Genomic DNA, 17788 nt, shown 5'->3' with positions numbered 1-17788 from the left:
ACAAATCATGAGCTGCTTTAAAGTATCCTTGGAAAGAATGGGGAACGTCAACTGATCCCTGTCTCTTTTGAGGCTGTGCTCATCTTTCGTGGGCTGCTTCATGGAGGAGTTTTTAGCACTCAGAGAGGGCAATGGATTGTGGATTAGAAGGTGCTGGAGCATTTAGTGGCCTTGTACTTTGACTACTTGCAATTAGCAGAAGGTGACCTTACCGCTTCGCCATGGTGCTGCAGTGCTGTGAGGGAGCAGCGCACGGGGAGGGAATCACGCATTGAGCATCCTGTCGTAAAGCTGCCCGTTTGGCTCAGGGCTACCTTGCCAGCCTTTTGTCCACCCTTTTCAAAAACAAACAAACAAACAAACAAATAAATGGAGACTTCTAAACTTCAGGGTCTTTTGGCCAGCCACCCAGTGAATATCTCCGTGGGTGTTCTGTCATGCTGATCAGAAAGAAGTCCTTCCTCCCTGGCTCCTGCAGGAGCAGTGCAGGCTGCCCCAGGTTTGATGCAGAAAGTCCTGCTGTGGCTCAGCAGCTGGTTTCCATAAGCTTCGTTAGCATCCCTGCACGTTGGCTTTGTTCATGTTTCCCTGCCTTTCCAAGTGGGGGCAGAGCAGAGAGACAGAAGTGGGCAGCCTTTGGGCCAAACCCGTCAAGCACTGCCTGTGGCTCAGATCGCGGTCCCTGACAAAAAGATTTCCTTTTTTTTGCTCCCGTTCCTGCTGCATTTGGCCAGAGATTCAAGGGACAGCTACAGAGAGCAATATGGTTTGTTCTGGGAATAGACTTCCTCTGTCAAGGGTACTGCTTGGGTACTCCAATGTACTATTCACGATTTTTGATGCTGCTTGAATCATGAAAGCCCTGGGCAGCACATCACACTGACTGGTCCTCCCCGAAGGTGGCCCGAGTGACAGCTGAGCCTGTGGGTCCCCATCCTCTGCCTTCACAGAGCCAGGGACTTCTTCAGCATCGTTCCTTCGTGGAGGAATGCAGAGCAACTGGCCATCTCTGTAACCGCTGCCAAGAGGTGGTTAGCGTGCTCCACCACAGCCCAAGGGTTTGAATTCCAGAGCTACACAGATTGCCTGAAAGGCTCGCTCCCCACAGGCTGCTACCGAGCTGGTGTGTCACACTGCTCGTCCTTCCGTGAGCTGGAAATATTCCCTTTGGTGCAGAGAAATGCCCCGTGGTTCCTGCGGGGAAGTGTGGTGTTGGGAGCAGCGAGAAGGCGGTGTCCTTGTGTGTGCTCCGGTGGGAGGGAGCACTGGGATGGAAGAAAGGCCAAAGGAAAGAGCAGCTGGAGATGTTTGATCCCTGTTAGCAGGGAAGATGCTGAGCCCTGGCACTGGAGTGCTGAAGGTGATAATAGCTCATGAGTAGCCCGTGCCGCAGGCGTGGGCAGAGAACACTGATTTCTGGGCTATTCACAACAAAATCCTTGGTCAGTGAATATTCTCCTTCACCAAGTACATCCAGAGGGCAGAACAAAGCAAGAAGTGATGTTCCCATTTATCCCCAGTGCTATCCTGCAGGGCAGGGCTGCAATAATTAATGTTTGAGAGCGAACCCAGCTTGGTGCATCTCACAGCCAAGTCCCTGTGATGGCTCGGGGCTGCCCAGAAGCGTGGGGCAGAGGGGAGCAGAGAGCTGGAGCTCATCACCAACGTGTCCAGCAGAGCTGCCGTGTCCGATTCCACCACAGGAAGGGGTCACGGCTCCAGCCACATGGGACTGAAGCACCTCTCATCCTGATCTCGGATTTTCTTCTTTCTCAATTAACTTTCAGCCAGAGTTGGTTTCAGGAAAGTTGTCCCCTAGTCTGCTGAGCTGCCAGCCTGAGCTGATTCGGAATGAAAACCCTGCCCAAACCAGCAACACAGATCGGGCTCTTTTCCTTGGGCTTTGGGGAATTTAAAAAAGCATTCTGTGACTCTGCAGCTGAGTCAGCACTGGTTGGATATGAATGTGATTTCTGTGGTCAAACTTGGCAAAAAGCTCTAATGTTTAATGTGCCAGTCAGCTAAAACATGCTGCTGTGTGAGAGATGACGCAGTGGCATTGTGTGGCTTGGTTGGGATTGCCAGCATGGATACTCCAAAAGTATCAGAAGAAGCTTTAATATCCCTGTTTACATAACATCATGTTGCTCGTTTCATGCTTCATTAATTTCTGCAGCAAGCAGGCTACGTTCTGAGAGCAGGAAACCTCCACTCCACCCTGAATTATAAAAATAGCCGGTGATCTCTCTTGCTAATTTGATTACAGTGGCTACAGAAAACAAGCTGTGTTGTATGCAGTGCTGCCTGCTCCACTGAACAGAGCCTTCTTCAGGTGGGCATCATCTGTCTTAATCCCACTCGGCCAGGTTTGGATGTTGTCTCGCTAAATAGCCTCAGTGGGTGAATCAGGTTGGTGAAGTTGTCTCCAGGTGAGCCCAGCACACAGCTGCGCTGGCACAACTACCAGCTGTGTTGAACTTGGGTGCTGGAGGAATTACAAGTGGCTGGGGGCAGGACCTTTTAAATACAGTCCTATTGCCACATCCCTACTTTTGGAGGGTGGAACCCTCCTGGGCTTGCCCCAGGAGTAGCTTCAGGAGGACATAACCTTCAAGGCAGGTTTGCTGCCCTAATCGTGGGAAGGATTTTCAGAGAAGTGGTACCTATGTTTAGATTCATTTTGACACTTTAATCAGACTGGGGGAAAAAAAGGCCTGTTGAGCTGTTTTTATGAGTTGTTCAATAATGAAATTTTCTTCGAAGCAAGTAAAAACCCTTGGAAGGAAGGTTTTAGGATTGTACTTTAAAGCGTAAGCTCAGTGTATCTATACTTTTTCTTAAGGGTATTTTATTTGCTTCTGGTACTAATTCAGGAATTAGTCCAAAGGCCGTTTACATAAATGAAAAGAGTTTTATTGACTTTGATGGGATTTGGATCATGCTGCACTAATTAAACAGTAAAGTATCCATTAGCAGCGAAGAGAACAGAAGAGAGAAGAGCCAAATACTGTTGTGATGAACCCTGCGAAGCTGAATGAACTGCAGCCAAGGTCTCCATAACTTCACAGATGAGCTTTTCCATATTTCCCTGCCTCAGTCTTTTTGAAACAGATACAACTGTAGATTTTTAAAGGGAACCAAGTGTATGAAGATCCTTACGTTTGTTCTGCATATTAATGAGTTTTGGTAGACACATTTGTTCAACAAAGGTAATAATGAGGAAAAAAATGGGAAGTGAGGTGTGACAAAAGAGAAAGGTATGCTTTAAGCAATATTGAAGATACATTAGTAATGTACTCTTGCTTTGCTTCCATGTTTTTGTCAGGTTTTTAAGGAATGCATGGAGTTCCTAGATTCCAAAGAAAAGCAAAAGTTTTTTTCAGAGCTGATGCTGAAAGTAGAAGGTAAGGGGAAAAGTTCATATACTGCATACCTGGAAGGTCTGTGCAAAAAAAGTGGTCTAGATTAAAAAGAAAAAAAAAGGCTGTATTGGAACTAGCCACAGAATCAATCTCATACAGACAGATTGAAAATAAAGTAATAAACACCAAATTTATGGGTGCTGCTGGATGGATGCAAACATGATCTGGCATTAAAAAATTGTTTCTTGGTCCTTTTGCTGTGATCCATTTTGCATGGGTGGCAGCAGTAGCTCTTGAATTCCATAGCATACAGCACTGCTGAGATGCTGCAGTTGCCCCTCCAGCAGAAAACATTTACAGGGTGTCGTTATGACAGTAGGATGGTCAGGGGAAAAAAATGAGCCAGTTGGATGTGATGTGATGCGATTGTAAGCACATAAGCTGGAGTGTTGAGGAAATTGGGAGCCCATCGGTGTTTTAATGTCAGTTATCTACACCTGACTCCATAGGCGTCTGTGAAAACACAGCCCTGCATTAGGATTTATCTATAACCATGGTGCTGGCCTGCTGGGGCGTTTACAGGGAGCAGCAGAGCACTCGTGCTGCTTCACAAGGTTGTTTGCTTGTCTTCAGGCTCGCCAGTGTGACCTGAACATCCTTAGCCCTCATAGTCAGCAAAAAAAGAGATTTCCCCTTGTGCTGCTCAGTGGTAGTTACGGTCAGTATTGATGAAGAAATATGGGCTGCAATTTGTTTTAGGTTTTATTAAAGTTATCAAGCAAAAACATTGATCGTGACACCATGATACAGAGCACAGCTCTCTGTGTTTGTAAGTGCAACTTGGCCTCCTTTGCAAAAATCAGGAAGGTCTCATCACAGCTGCGGACTGGAAATATTTCAGTTGAACTGAAGGTTTGTACATCTATCATGCTTGTGATAGCCAAAAATCCCAAACAAGTAAATGCCCCAGTAATGTAAAGCTTCCTAGAACACTCAAAATAGAAAAGAATTGGGCTCAGGCTGAACAATTCAAACTGTCTTCTGTGCTTCCAAAAATAAAGTGCTTGAAGTCGAGCCCCACCTCCCTCTCTTTAAAAAAAAATAAAAAAAATCTTGTCTTTCAAATCCAGCGGTTACTTAATAGAAAGTTTCCAGAAAAATCATTCCAGCTATACATTTATGGGAGAAAGATTAATTGGAAGGAATTCTTTTCTTTTGAGGAAATGTGGGTGTGTGGGAATTGTGTCCTAAAATCAGGCCAGCGGTGAGTTAGAGAAGGGGCTGGGCAGAGTGAGTGTAACAGCGAAGACCTTGCATCTTTATGGATACAAATTTGCACGTTTCTGGCCAATTTTATTCCTGTATTAGTTCTGTTGGCCAGTGTAGGTACCTGGATAAGGAACGTTGCAGGAGTAACTTTTCAAAGAACACAACTGTTCATTATTTTTTTAATTATAATTTTTTTTAGTCAGACGGAGACACCAGCATACGGTGATACAGAGGTGGATTTGCTGCTGATGGACTGCAAAATAAAGTCTTTCCTCAGAGCAAAAAGTCATTTTCTATGGATGGGGAAGCCATGTGAAATAAATCCTAAATGCTTTCATTACTTTTGGCTTCATTGTTTCTAAATTAAAGTGTTTGTCTGAGAACAAATGACAAACTAATTTTTTTCCCCACCCAAAACCTGATTTGGCAACTGTTGGTCCAAGTTTTTCTTTTCCCTGTGTGAATGTAAAACGTTGCCTTATGTTCCAGGCAATACAGCGTGTGTTTCCATGGCAACCTCTTCTTGTGTCTTGAACTTGTCAGCATCAAAATATGACATTTTAAACTCTGAAGTGTCTACACGTATCGCTCCTTCTTTCGCCACAAGCCAGACTTGCCAAAACCTGGGCTCCTGCAGCTAGCTGAAGCTAGGGTGAGGTGCTGGAGTCAGCTATCCTTCATACAGCCTGCCTGCTTACAAAGGAGGTAGGAAGTCTTTCCCTCAACTCAAAATAAATCAAGCAACAGGGCACAGATCCCCACTCCAGCTCAAAGGCTGCTTCACCCAATGCCCAACTCAGTCTGTTTTTTTCTTAGGGCTGTACGAAAACAGCCTGTTCCTCTGTCTGATGTTCTGCACTCTGTGTTTTTGGGCTGTCTCCTTGACTTTTCTCATGTGCACCTGCTTCTCAATCCATACCATTGTCAGCAGCCTTGTTGCTGACCAGGGATGCTCAGAGCCCTGTTCAGGACCGTGGTGGACACCAGATCTCCCTGTGCTGCTGCCTTGCTTCTTACCTTAAAACCCGTGGCTGATGAACCCCTTTCAGGTTAAGTACAGTCTAATCAAACAGACAACGCTTTTGTCAAGCGCTTATGAAATAAAAGAATGAGGAAGGGGAATGGAAAAGACCTAGTCAGCGTGGAGGGAATTCAAGGGATGGTATTACAGTAAAGTGGAATTAATTTGCTTGGCCAGAATTAATTGTAAAACTTTCTCTTGTAGGTAGGAGGGAGCACTAATATAATTCCACGAGATGTGCTTTTACTGTCTTTCTTTTTCTGTAACGTGGTTTGGCTGCTGAATTGAACTTCTAAAATATATATTTGCAGTTATAGGCAAGCTGCCAAAAATGTGACTAATAAAAAAATGCCTATTGATCGCTTTTATAAATCCATCTTAACATTGCTCTTTGGAAGATACTAATCAATTCTCACTTATTGTAGCATTTATACAGACACCTTCCTGAAGGATAGCTCTATTTGTTCCAAACAGAAGAGGCATTAATTCTGCTCTTGGATTTTGGCTCTCAGTGTGTATTTGGATTTACCTTTCATGAGACAGGAGATACCTGACTTACCCAGCAGTACTTGTCATGGCCTTAAACTCTTACTCTAATGGTGTAACTAAACATAAAACCATAACTTTAACATAAAACCAAGTTAACTGCTAATTTTGTCTTGCTCCATGACTTTATGGCTTGGAGCAGGAAAAGCCTTACAGGAATGACCCTGTGCACTGCGACCGTGTGGGTATGGATTCTTTTCTCTGTATTTATTGAAAACAGATATTGCAGTGACATTTAGCTGCTAGGAATTGTACTCAAGCACCCGACCTACACGTTGCTCCTTGCTGGCCTGCTGACCCACGTGCGTGCACAACTCCAGTAGTGTTTGGTGAATCCTGTGTTGGCTGTAGCCCTCTGGCCCTTATTAGGGGTGAGAGCATTTCTGGAATGGAACAAACCTTTCTGCATAAGACCTGGGAAGAGAAGCAACAGAGGTATGAACCTCGGTGATTTGTCATCTAGGGCTGGACTTGGACTCTCCTCCAAAAGCAGAACAGGTGCTGTTTGTGCTGTGGGGGTAACAACGCAACAAAAACCAGGTATAAAACTCTCCAGGCAAGCATCTGGCCGTATATTACATGCCCAGCCCTATGTTTACATTCCTGGGTTAATATCTTTATCAGGAGAGATGAGAAGTAGATGCTTGAATTTCTCCTGGACTTTCTCAACAGCTAAATGGGTACAGTATGTTCTCGGGCCAGTGCTGGGATCCAGCTGGGATGTAGCCAGGGTGAAAATAATTTCATAGTTTTATTTTGCTAATCAGGAAATGAGATAGTTCATATAAAAAGCCTCCTTTAGGAAAAATAAAAGCTTTCTAGTCACTTTGCAGACATTAATTTTCAGATAATTAATTTGTGTTCTGCTACTGAACCAGCCAAACATTTAATACAAGTAATGCAAAGCTTTGTGCTTCCTGTGTTCCTTAAATCCAGTTTCAGACAAGAGAATGGACTTTTCTTCCTTTCAAAATACAGTTGTTTCTCTTGAAATTTTAGGTGTGTTAAAATGCACGTTGCTCTGTTTTGTTAGGTTTCTACATCTTTTGCTCACTGTGGTATAATCCAATAACACCACCTCCAAATCCTCTTTGCAGGACTGGGGAAGTTCTGTTCTACTGCTGCTGGGGGAATTACGGCGACTCAGTATTCCCCTTTCTTTGCCCCGATTTGTAGCAAAAGTTGCCTGGGCTATGGCGTTGTCCTTACATGAACTCTTCCAAAGCATTTGCCCCTGCTTTGATCCGTCTCAGTTCACTTCTGCCTCTTCTGCATATGGAGTCTCAAGCTAAGCAGAGCATTACCCACTACATCCACTACTTGGGAGCACAGGCGATCAGACTGCTCTCTGACCATGGGAATCAGCTGGTTGGGGAAGAAGTGGATGAAACCCGTCTCCGTTCCCCATTTGTAGGAGCTCAGTTAATGTGGCGGTGCTGTGCTGTCTCAGAGGTTTACCCAGCCGAGTTCAACAATAAGATGCAGTTGCATTATTTTACTTGCATGAATGGCATTTCCATCAATTTTAAAATTGCTCAATTGGGCTGGTACAATTGAAAAATAACAGATGAAAGTAAATCTAAAGTAATAGTCTTTTTATCAAGCATCAGGTTCACGTTTCTCCTTTTTTATTTGTGGTTTCCTTGGCTCAATGCTACATTTTTTTTTTTTTTGAGCATGCTATTAGAATAATTGCACATTAAGAGAGACCGAGCAGGTCCTAAGAGAGCCTAAAAGCTACAATTCAGCAATGTTGGGTATTCCAAAACTGCTGTATTTCCTACTTTTAATCTTCTGCATAGTTACCTTACCCAGTGTGAGTTGCTTTTTTCTTTGGAAAAGAAGTCAAAGATTAAAAAAAATCTTCTTAGTTGTTGGATTAAGATTTATGGAAACTACTGGAAGACAGGTTTCCTGGAGTAGTCTGTGTATATGATAGTTTCCCTATACTTGTAACATTATATTGTATATTCAAGCTATTCCAAGTACCACCTTTTGCAAAAGACAGTTGATCTTTTATGAAACTCACAGAAACTGAAGATAAGTATCGATTAAATGAAATTTGGACTGAATTGTTTAAATTATTGTACATTTAAAATCCCTCAACTGCTTTAAAAATGGAATAAGTTGGCAAATGGTGCTAATGCATCTCCAGAGCATATGGGAGAAACGGGTAAAAAAAAAAAAAAGTAAATCTTCCTTACTTTCAGTACTTACAGGGAGCTTAATATCATTAGGGAAGGAAAATGTAAAACATGTGATAGCAGATGCCAGACTAACCACAACACTCGAGCTCTCACGAGAAGCCCCCTTTTCAAGCTCTACGTAGCCTTGGCCAAGACATTCTTTTTGGACCGTCAGTTCCTCATTCCTGGTCTTAAGCCAGAGGTAAATTCTCATGTATGTGGAAACTTTCAGCAAAACCCATTCAATCATTTCTTGAATTTTCTCTCTCATCGGTGCTCCTGCCACTCCACCAGGGCTGTGTGTGCGATACACCAGCTGGCAGAGGCCTGCAGGTTGTTGGCTTGTTCTCCAGCAGTCACGGTGATCGGCTGAAGTTGGTTTAGTTTAAATTGTGAGCAGTGAATATTCTTGCACGTGTTCACAAAAGCATTGCTGCGGTCCTTTGCCCTTTATTTTTTATATCACCGAGAGCAGTTACGACCCTGACGTTTGATCTCTTGTATGACACAAACCACAAAACCTCCTGTAGCCGTGCCTGTCTCCAGCCTAATAAAGTGCCTGAGACTCAAAACAACCTTGTCAGAAAAACAAGGTTTTGAAACTTCCAGTGATACTAAAGGCTGCGGTGGATTTTCTGAACTACTCCGTGTCTGTTTGCCCTCTCTGCAGCCCATTCCAGAGTACAAACTTTAATAGGGTTACGTGGGGAACTAAAAAAGGTACGCAGCACCTGGTGGAAAGTAAAACTTCCACACGTGTAACCTGCCTGACTTGCTGTGAGTTTAAAGCATTCAGCTCTCCAGAGGGGTGGTTTGCACATCCCACTGACAGCCTCTTTTGATGTGTAAATACTTTGAATATGTAGCACTGGACAGCTGGCCTGTGTTTCTGCGCTGCGAGCTGTTGGCTCTCATCAGGCCCACGTTGGAGCCTCGGGGACGTGGAGGTGTGCTGGATGGCGCTGGCCATTCCTGGATAGTCTTCCAACCCCTTTCAGAAGGCTTTGGAGTTGTTTTAATGCTAGTCTGTTTATTTATTTATGTCTCTCCCGTGCAATAGCAGCGATGAGCATCAATATTCTAGCAAACAAGGAGATGTGGAGGAAAAACTTTGAAGTGGCCGGAACTCTGGCATCAGGCAACTGAAGAGCAGCTAGATTACATTTCTAGTGCTGTTTACAGGTAATTTTCAGTTTCATTAAGACTGACTGGTTTGAGACACATTCACTTGTGTTAGTCTTCCTTGAGGTTAGACAGGCTGGAGATTTCTGAGATGTTTTCAGTTGCCTTTTGGGGAGGGGGGAGAAGGACTTTGCTGTTATTTTTCTATTATATGGGTGTTTTCTTGCTTGCTTCTCTGAGATCTTCCCTAGAGGTTCAAAATGATCCTGTATTAGCAAAAGACATTGCTCCTGCTATCGTGCCTTTTGGTCTTTTCCTTCCTTTGGCCTTCTCTTGGCCAGCTGCTGGCTTTATGTACCTGGGCAAGGTAACAGAATGGGTCAGTTTGGGATCCCTAACAGACTTAATTGTGCATGAAGCTGAATGTAATTGGTCAATTACTTGCTGCGGCTTATTTAATTTAACTCATTTGCCCCCGCTCTTAATGTTTTGTAAGGTATTCACACACTGTGTTTTGCCTAATTGACTTAAGTTACCACTTCCTATTTCCAAAAGGAAAAATGTCAAACTATGAAATTTCAAATTAGGACTATAGGCACATTGACATTTTCGCCTCATATTGATTACAACGTGTAGTAGTGGAAAAACTGATGATAAAACTACACAATAAAATGCTATCGGTATTTTATGGAAGATAAAAAGCTAAATGGAGTTGGCGGGAGACAAATCTGGCCCCTAAAGCAGTTCTATCTCATGGCAAGTCTCTGCTGTAATCTAGGTTTCCATTCAATGGATTGGGAGTTGCAGATAGAGAATGATCTCTTCCTTAATGTAATAATTTAGGCATTCATGTTTTAGAGTCACAGAGCCAGACTTCTCAAGTGCTGAAGAAACAAAGGCTTTAATTCGGTTTGGTTGGATATTTTAGGGGTTTTCATTTAAAAAAAGGAAAAAAAAGGAGAGCCTTTTAATCTAAAGAAATAAACGCTGTGTTTCTGCTTGTTGAATGCAGAGAGACAAATTTACTGTTACTTTTTCTTTGTTTGTTTAGTTTGGGGGATTTTTTTTTCCTTTGAAGCGCTTGTCTGCTAAAGGCTGTAATTGGCTCTGGAGAAGGCCTTTTACTTGTGTTTCCCAGTCATGGATGTCTGCACTTATCTCATTCTTGGCATCCTCCCATTTCAAAGTAAGACGTGGCAGTAAAGTATTCTGAGGCTGTGCCAAAGAGCAGATTGTTGCAGGAAAAAAAAGTGTTTCTTATATGTTATGCTGAACTCGTAAGCTTCTCAGGAATTGGACTAACTCGTTTTCCCTATACCATTGCAGGAGAAGGTAGCTACCACCCAAATAACAAGTTGCTTAGCAGTACCTCCAAGTGCAGCAGATACATTTGGGTGAAGAATAACTCAGGTCTGAGCCTCTTTACCTGTCCTGTTCCCAGAAGGGAGCTCTCCCAACACAGCCAGGCCAGCCACAGGCTGCAGCCTGCTGCTGAGACTCGGAGACTGCTGCTGGTGTGAGGAAAGCAGTCACCCTGCAAGGAGCCCTGGGCCAGCGAGGTGGCTTCTTTTTTCCTTGATTTTCCTTTGGTGAAGGTATATTTATGAGGTGGAAGTGAAAGCGAATGAGGGTAAAAGAGGTGGAAAAGCTGCCGATTTTAAACATGTGGTAGGTGTAGGGCGGTCGTCCTTAGTGGCAGGATTTTGCAGGAAAAGAATCCTCTGCTAGCGTCCTGTGGGATGGATTAGGGTGTTGATTAATGAAGTTAGGAGTAACTATTCTAATAACGTGCCTGGAGTTGAGAATATGGAGTGCAGTCACAAGGAGAGGGCAGAGGGAGGAACTTCTCAAGTTAAACGTCCTGTGTGTTGATTCATAAACCCACATGCATTAATCTGTGGGAATTGACTTTGGAAATGGAAAGGACTGAAGCATATTTTGTTAAAGTGTTAAAGCTGGGTTGGAACAGGAGAAAGTGGTGGAAAGTCTGTAGCTGGCAAAGGGAGATTGCTTTTGTTCGGTGTCACGTGGACTGACAGCAGAGCTGGGTGTAATGTTGCAAGAGGGAAAAGTGGGACCATCTCCTCAGAATTAAACCGCGAGATGAAGGAGGAACAGTATTTTTAATCGTATTTCATCTGAGGCGTATGTTCATTGTCTCAAGAGAGATTTTGAGATTTTGTCCATATTTGAACTGGAACAAGAAAACAGTTTTTCTGAAGCTTTGGATCTGACTTGCATCCAGAGCAGATTTGGATGGGCGCCCCACCTGAATTGTTAAGGACTTGGAAGCCGTGTTCTAGTCTTGGCCTCTTTCTGGTTAAAATACATTCTTCTGCAGCGGAGCAAAAGTGTTTTTAAAAAACTCTTGGAACACATAGGAGGAGGTTATAATCTCCAGAGATGAGATTAAGAGATGACTTTGAACGTCCTTTAAGCTGATCTACCTCGGTAGGCAGATTAGTAAGGCTTGATTGTGGGGCAGGTTTATTTAAGCTCACGGTAGTGTGGGGTAGTGAGAAAACCCAACAGCAGTGCAGGGACACATTTGGGGATGAACACAGCCTTTGAACACAGCCTGGTTGATGTGACAAGTCCGACAGTGCACCCACTAGACAAAATGGTTCTCGCTCTGATTATGTGCTTCCTGTTCTGTTAATTAGGACATTGCTGCTCTTCCATATTTCGTTTCTAGAAGTAATTTCTTAATGAGTCAGCTGAAGTTTTTGCAGACATGGGAAGAAATTTGGTGAACTGGCTAACGCTTTCCTCTGATATCTGTTTTGGTATCAGTTATGATTCAGCTTCCGATTAAGTGGGTCAGGGTGTGCTAGCGAGTCTGCAGTTCATGGCTAAATACTACATAGAGAGATGGCATAAGGCTAAATTCAAGTTTACCCAAAGTAATTAGGACATCAAATTATTTAGTTTGCCTTTCAGGAAGTAGACTGACTTGTTGCTGAAATGATGCCAGCCGTAGTTCAGTTCTCTCTGTAGTTCCAGGCAGAAGAAAGCCTTCTACAGCAGATTGTACTCTTTAATAAGGTTGCATTATGCAACAGTGTGTAAACCATGATGAGGAAAGAGTGGAGCAGAACTCCTTGAAATAATATAGACTTCAAATGCAAAAGAGAGACAAGCCTGCAATTAAATGGGCAAGTTACAAATATCTCATGGACAACAGGCTCTGATGTTAAAGAACAGTGTCTAAGAAGTTGTTTTCATGGAAGAAAAGCAGGCAAGTCCTATACTATTGAGTTTACTTACACTGAGTTATTCATGTCCATGTTTTGTAGCATAATTTGTAAGTATTTAGTATTTCTAATGGTATCACAAGTAACATTCGTTCTTGTCTTATTGACTTTCCTGGACAAGTGGAAATAGTCTCTTTTAAGCTTTATGAGACTGCGTTAAGTTTGACCAGGCTGTGTAGGATGTGCTTGGAATGTAGCAATTTGTAGACTAAGGAAAGATCATTTTTTCAAATTAAGTTATGAAATTTGGCAGCATTTCTTAATGCAAAATGTATGCTGAGTTGGATCTAGAACAAAAAATTTACTTTTAATTTGAAAAAAAAAACACACCGCATTTATCAGATGGGCTTTATACATCTGGTCATCATCAGAAGTGATCAGAAAATTGTATCTAAAAAGCAAAAGTTATGCTAAGTTCAGAGACTGCATTGTCATCTTCCTTTTTGTCTTTTTGTGCTGACTGGGATTTTGCAGGATCAACTGTATGCATTATTCTTGCTCTTAATAATAGTATTTATCTTTGGCTCTAGTTCTTCCAGAGTGATAGAGCTCTTCCCTCCCTCATCCAGGATGAAAAGCGGAATTTAAATCTGTGTATCTGTAAGATTGCTCAGCGCCGAGTTCCTGCCCTTCTCTCTTTTACTGTGACTCTTCAGGCCTTGCTCTCTGATGGCAAGTGAGGATGCCCACTGCTGCCTCCGGCTCTGGATAAGGTCCAAAACCAAGACAGTGAATGACTTAGGTACCGAGATAGAGGTTTCCTGTATATGAAGAGGTTTCATCTGTGTGATACCTCTATTTTATGCATCTTGGAAGCTACCTTTTAAAACCATGGCCATTCATGCCCAATTATATTTTGCCTTAAAAGCTAAGGAGCCATTATGCCTGTAGTAAATTACTGGATGCTGTTCTACCAGATGTGCATACACCAATTTCTCCTCTTTTGGAGTCTGTCTTCCTGCACATCTGACGAAAAGCTCTGGACCACAGCTGTCACTTGGCACTCTGAAATACAACCATCTTTCATTACAGATGGTATTTCTGACCTCAGGACCCAAATTCTCAGCGCACCCCCTTGTCAGCGCTGGGTTTTATGCTGTGCTCCAGCTAGTAATTTGCTAAACCACTCCTGTGCCTTCTAAAAGCCCTTTTCCTTTTGTAATTAAAAACAAAAAAACAAGTCTTCAAAAGAGTTAGCTGCAAGGAAAGTATAGTATACCACAGACTCCTAACACTTTTTTTTTTTTTTTCTGAAAATCTTTGATTTCTCAGGCTTGTGACAACAATTAAAGTAAGATGAAGTTTTATGAAAAATTTATAACTCACGAAAACCATGTGCTTAAACTAGACTTTATCCTTAGTAAGAGAAACAGTTCCTATAGATAATGCAACGTGCTGCTCTGTGTCCCTGTTATACGCATCACCGCAGTGTTTACTTTTCTTATTTTTAAATGATGGTGGGGTGGATTTTCTGAGATGTTCTGGAGGTCCAGATAACTCTTTTGCTTGCTACGTGCTTTGCTAAGCGAGATAGGATGGCATTACTTTACTGAGGGATGAAGTATGGAATGTATTATTAATCTCTTCTTTAATTGTCTTTTAATTCAAAGTGCTTCTTCAAATGTGACATCAGATCTGTGGTCCCCTTGGGCTGATCCTGGTAGCTACAGTAAATCTAACAGCTAATCCTGCTCCAGCATTTCAATGAAATGAAAGCAAGTTGTGTATTCAAACAGCACTTAAAAATGACCTGATTTTAAAAGCTCAAATAGGGATTTGAAGAGCCTACTTGCACAATCGAGTGTTTCAGGTTTATTTTAATTAGGGTTGGACAGTGTTTGCTCTGTTTTCCCCACAAGATGTGAGAGGATTTCGTACCATTGCTGCTTTCACGGAAAGGGGAAGTTCAGGAGCGCTCAGGACCCCTGCACAGGGGCAGAACCGAGGTGAGTAGAGATGTGGACACAGGAATCCAGCGTGCAGGGTACGGGGCTGTGCTTTTCTCTGAGGATGAGCCCTTCTGGACTTAAAAGACTCCTGTTCCTTTATTATGACAAAGCTTTGCTCAGATAAAAAGTTGTATTTTTTGTGTTAATCTAAATCTTCTAAGTCTTTCCCTGTGCAGTGTCTTTGCTGTTGAATTTTTATGGCTCCCTAAGTAAAAGGGGAAATTAAAAAGCATCTATTTGTTTACTCTAGTCTTGTCATCTGGAATAAATGTCCCAATTTATCCCCAGCCCTGCTTACACTAAGAAAGTTCACTTAGCTGAGGGTAAACCAACCTGTGCCATCATTCATTAATCCCTGTAGCTGGACAAAGCTTTCCGCTCTACCTTTTTTTTCCCCCCTCTTACTTTGATATTTAAATGCTCTTTACTTTGGTCATGATGGGTGTTTTTACTCTGTCCCCTGAGGCCCCTCATGAAAATGAGATGTTGCATCTCAGAATATCCTGTTAAGCAAAACTGCCTGAAGAAAATCCAGGTCCGTGTTTTATGACAATAGCTGACTGTGCAGCGGTGGGGAACGTGGGTCCCTAAGGACTCGCACGCTCCTTTACCTTCTCCTTTGATCGTGCTGAAACAGATGAAAACTTCCTTTTATTTTTAATTACCCTTCTCCCGCTCTGCTGTAGTTTGAAAGGAGATTTCAGAAAGGCTTTAAATAAACGATATTAAAAAGACCACAATGAGGCACTGCCAAATCCACGTCCCTCCCGTTGCCTGGGGCCTCCCGGAGCATCTGTGCTATTAGCGTGAGGAACGGAGCAGCCCCGGCTTGGCGACTCGCACGGGAGGCACCAGCAGCACAGCATCGCTGCAGGTCACTGCTGGAATTTTTTCTCTCCTCTCTCCTCTTGGTGGATTTTGCCTTTTGGCTTCCGGAAGCAAGGTTTACCTCTTTTGTGGTGGTGGTGGTGGTGGTGCCTCCCGCTGTCAAAGCCATGAGAAGATGAGAGAGCGAATATTTTGCTCCCTAAATGTATCTGCATGCCCTGCAGATGTGTTTGGAAAAAAAAGAGAGGCCCAGGAGCATCGGAGGAGCCTGGGAACTGAAAAACCGTTTTGTTAAGAGGCTGATTTATGGCTAGGGCAGACAGTTGTGGTTGTAGGCTTAGGCAATGGGCTTGCTGTCCCAGCCAGTGCGTTTGTGCCTACAGCTGTTTTGATATATTCTGATGCTTCCATCGTGACTCCAAACGTACCATCTCTTTCTTCACTGCTCTCTCAGTTTACAACTGGAGAGAAAGTCTGCCTCAGATTTAGAAGAGCCTGATGAAAGAGGGAGGGATTCTTCTCTCTCCAGTTATCCATTTGTTTCTTGGCTTTGTGTGTGGTTTCTCCCCCCGCACTGCACTGAGATTTGCAGGCAGTTTCTCCTTCTTGTTCTTCCTCCTTTGATCCTTCTCCAAAATCTAAAAAAAAGGGGGGCGGGTGGAGGGGAAGCCACGCTTTTTCTTTCTAATCCAGTTGTAATAATAACTTAATCTGTCCGTAAGAATCACAAACTGAGGCATCACCACCTCCAGCGTTACCTGCTCAGGCTTTCTTAGGATATTTTTCCTGGCTGCTAGGGCCAAACGCTGCATCCCAGCAGGCTGACATCCCGTCGGTGCAGATGACTTGCAGTGCACAGAATGTGCTCTCATCTGGTGACATCCTCCGGCGTGACGCAGGGAGCTGGGCTTTGCTGCGCACAAAGGAAGTTCGCTTCTAAACTGCACGAACTTCTCAAACTGGATAAGCCAAAACTGAACTTGGCCCTGGATCTTATAGGAAAGCCACTAAAGGACAGTGTTTACCACTATTTCTAGATTGAAATTCTCTGCATAGCTCAGCTTACCGAGGTGGAACTTAACGGAAAACTTCTGATGCTAGGAGAGGCTCTGAATGGTTTGGAAGTGGTGCCAGTAGTAACGATAGGCTGCCTTTTTTTTTTTTTAAACCAAACCAAACCTTAGATGAAGCTACAGTTTTTGTACACCTACCTGTTTCCACTGCAGTAAAATACATATTTTATTGGTCTGCTTTGAAGAAGGTGAATCTATACAAAGTTAAAATAGCAAGACCATTAGTCAGATTGGTATATTCTTATTAAAGTCTCCAGAAATTATTTCCTTCCCCTTTGTGCCCCGTAGTGAACCGATGCAAAATGCTCTATAAAAAGAGCCTTAGTTAAATAATGTTTTTCATTTAAGAGCCTCAAAGAACATTGCGTGGATTCATTGCTATTAGGAACAAGGAATGGAAGGAGGCTCCCAGGCTGCTGCGTGCCTTCTGCTGCTGGTGCAGGTGGTTGAATTCCATCACTGCTTTTTTTGCAGTACCCAGGTGAGGCTGCCCCTTTTTCCATATCCATTTTAAAATAAAGCAGCATGTGGTACTTGCCTAGATGTGTCAGTGGATGGCTAGCACAAAGCCAGAGGTCTGCGCTGCAGTCGCACTGCTTGGAAGGAAGCATCGTTTATCCACCGAGCGTAGAAATCTCTGCAGCAGTTCTCAAGCAATTTCAATCTGGAAACATTCTTCAGGATTTTAGGGCAAAGACATTAGAAAGTACATCTCGCTGCCATGCACTAACAAAAGTAGGCAGTAACTGCTGTGGTCAGTGAAATTGTTACATGAACGTAAAGAGCCTGAGGGCCCGCTTTATGATCTCGCGTCTGTTCAGAAAGGCTGCCGTATTGGAGGGTTGGGTTCTGTCTCATAGACACGAAGCCACAAGTCATTATGAGCTTCCTGCTCGTTCAGTAACTGCAGTAACTGAAACCTGCTACTTCCAGCACTGTGTTTCGCAGACATTTTGCATTGCGAGAGTCTAAAAGAAAGATTAAATAAAAGGGGCTTCCATTCTCCTTGCAGGTAAATCAGCATCAAGAAAACAGGAAAGAATAAATATCCAAAGGCAAAGGAGGTGTTGACAAACATCATGGAAAGCTGCAGAGAATGGAAATGAACATGCAGGAGCAATTACAGGCTGGTGTCCTTTCAAGCCAAGAGATTTACTTCCTAATTAGGAGGCTGATTC

At 43.2% G+C, this 17788-nt stretch overlaps 1 protein-coding gene and 1 long non-coding RNA gene across 2 annotated transcripts in view; both read left to right on the top strand.

Annotated features, from left to right (window-relative positions):
* Positions 1 to 17788, top strand: part of ADAMTS2 (ADAM metallopeptidase with thrombospondin type 1 motif 2) — a 176938-nt gene that overhangs the window by 13044 nt on the left and 146106 nt on the right. The gene's annotated exons all lie outside the window — the stretch shown is intronic.
* Positions 2547 to 8584, top strand: LOC137864559 (uncharacterized). Its single transcript, XR_011101543.1, has 4 exons — positions 2547 to 3209; positions 3326 to 3404; positions 5121 to 5336; positions 7296 to 8584. It is a non-coding gene; the product is annotated as an uncharacterized lncRNA (long non-coding RNA).

The sequence above is a fragment of the Anas acuta genome, chromosome 14 (genome assembly GCF_963932015.1).
Source record: "Anas acuta chromosome 14, bAnaAcu1.1, whole genome shotgun sequence".
NCBI lineage: Eukaryota > Metazoa > Chordata > Aves > Anseriformes > Anatidae > Anas > Anas acuta.
The sequence above is the reverse complement of the archived record's forward strand: the minus strand, read 5'-3'. Positions and strand labels throughout refer to the sequence as shown.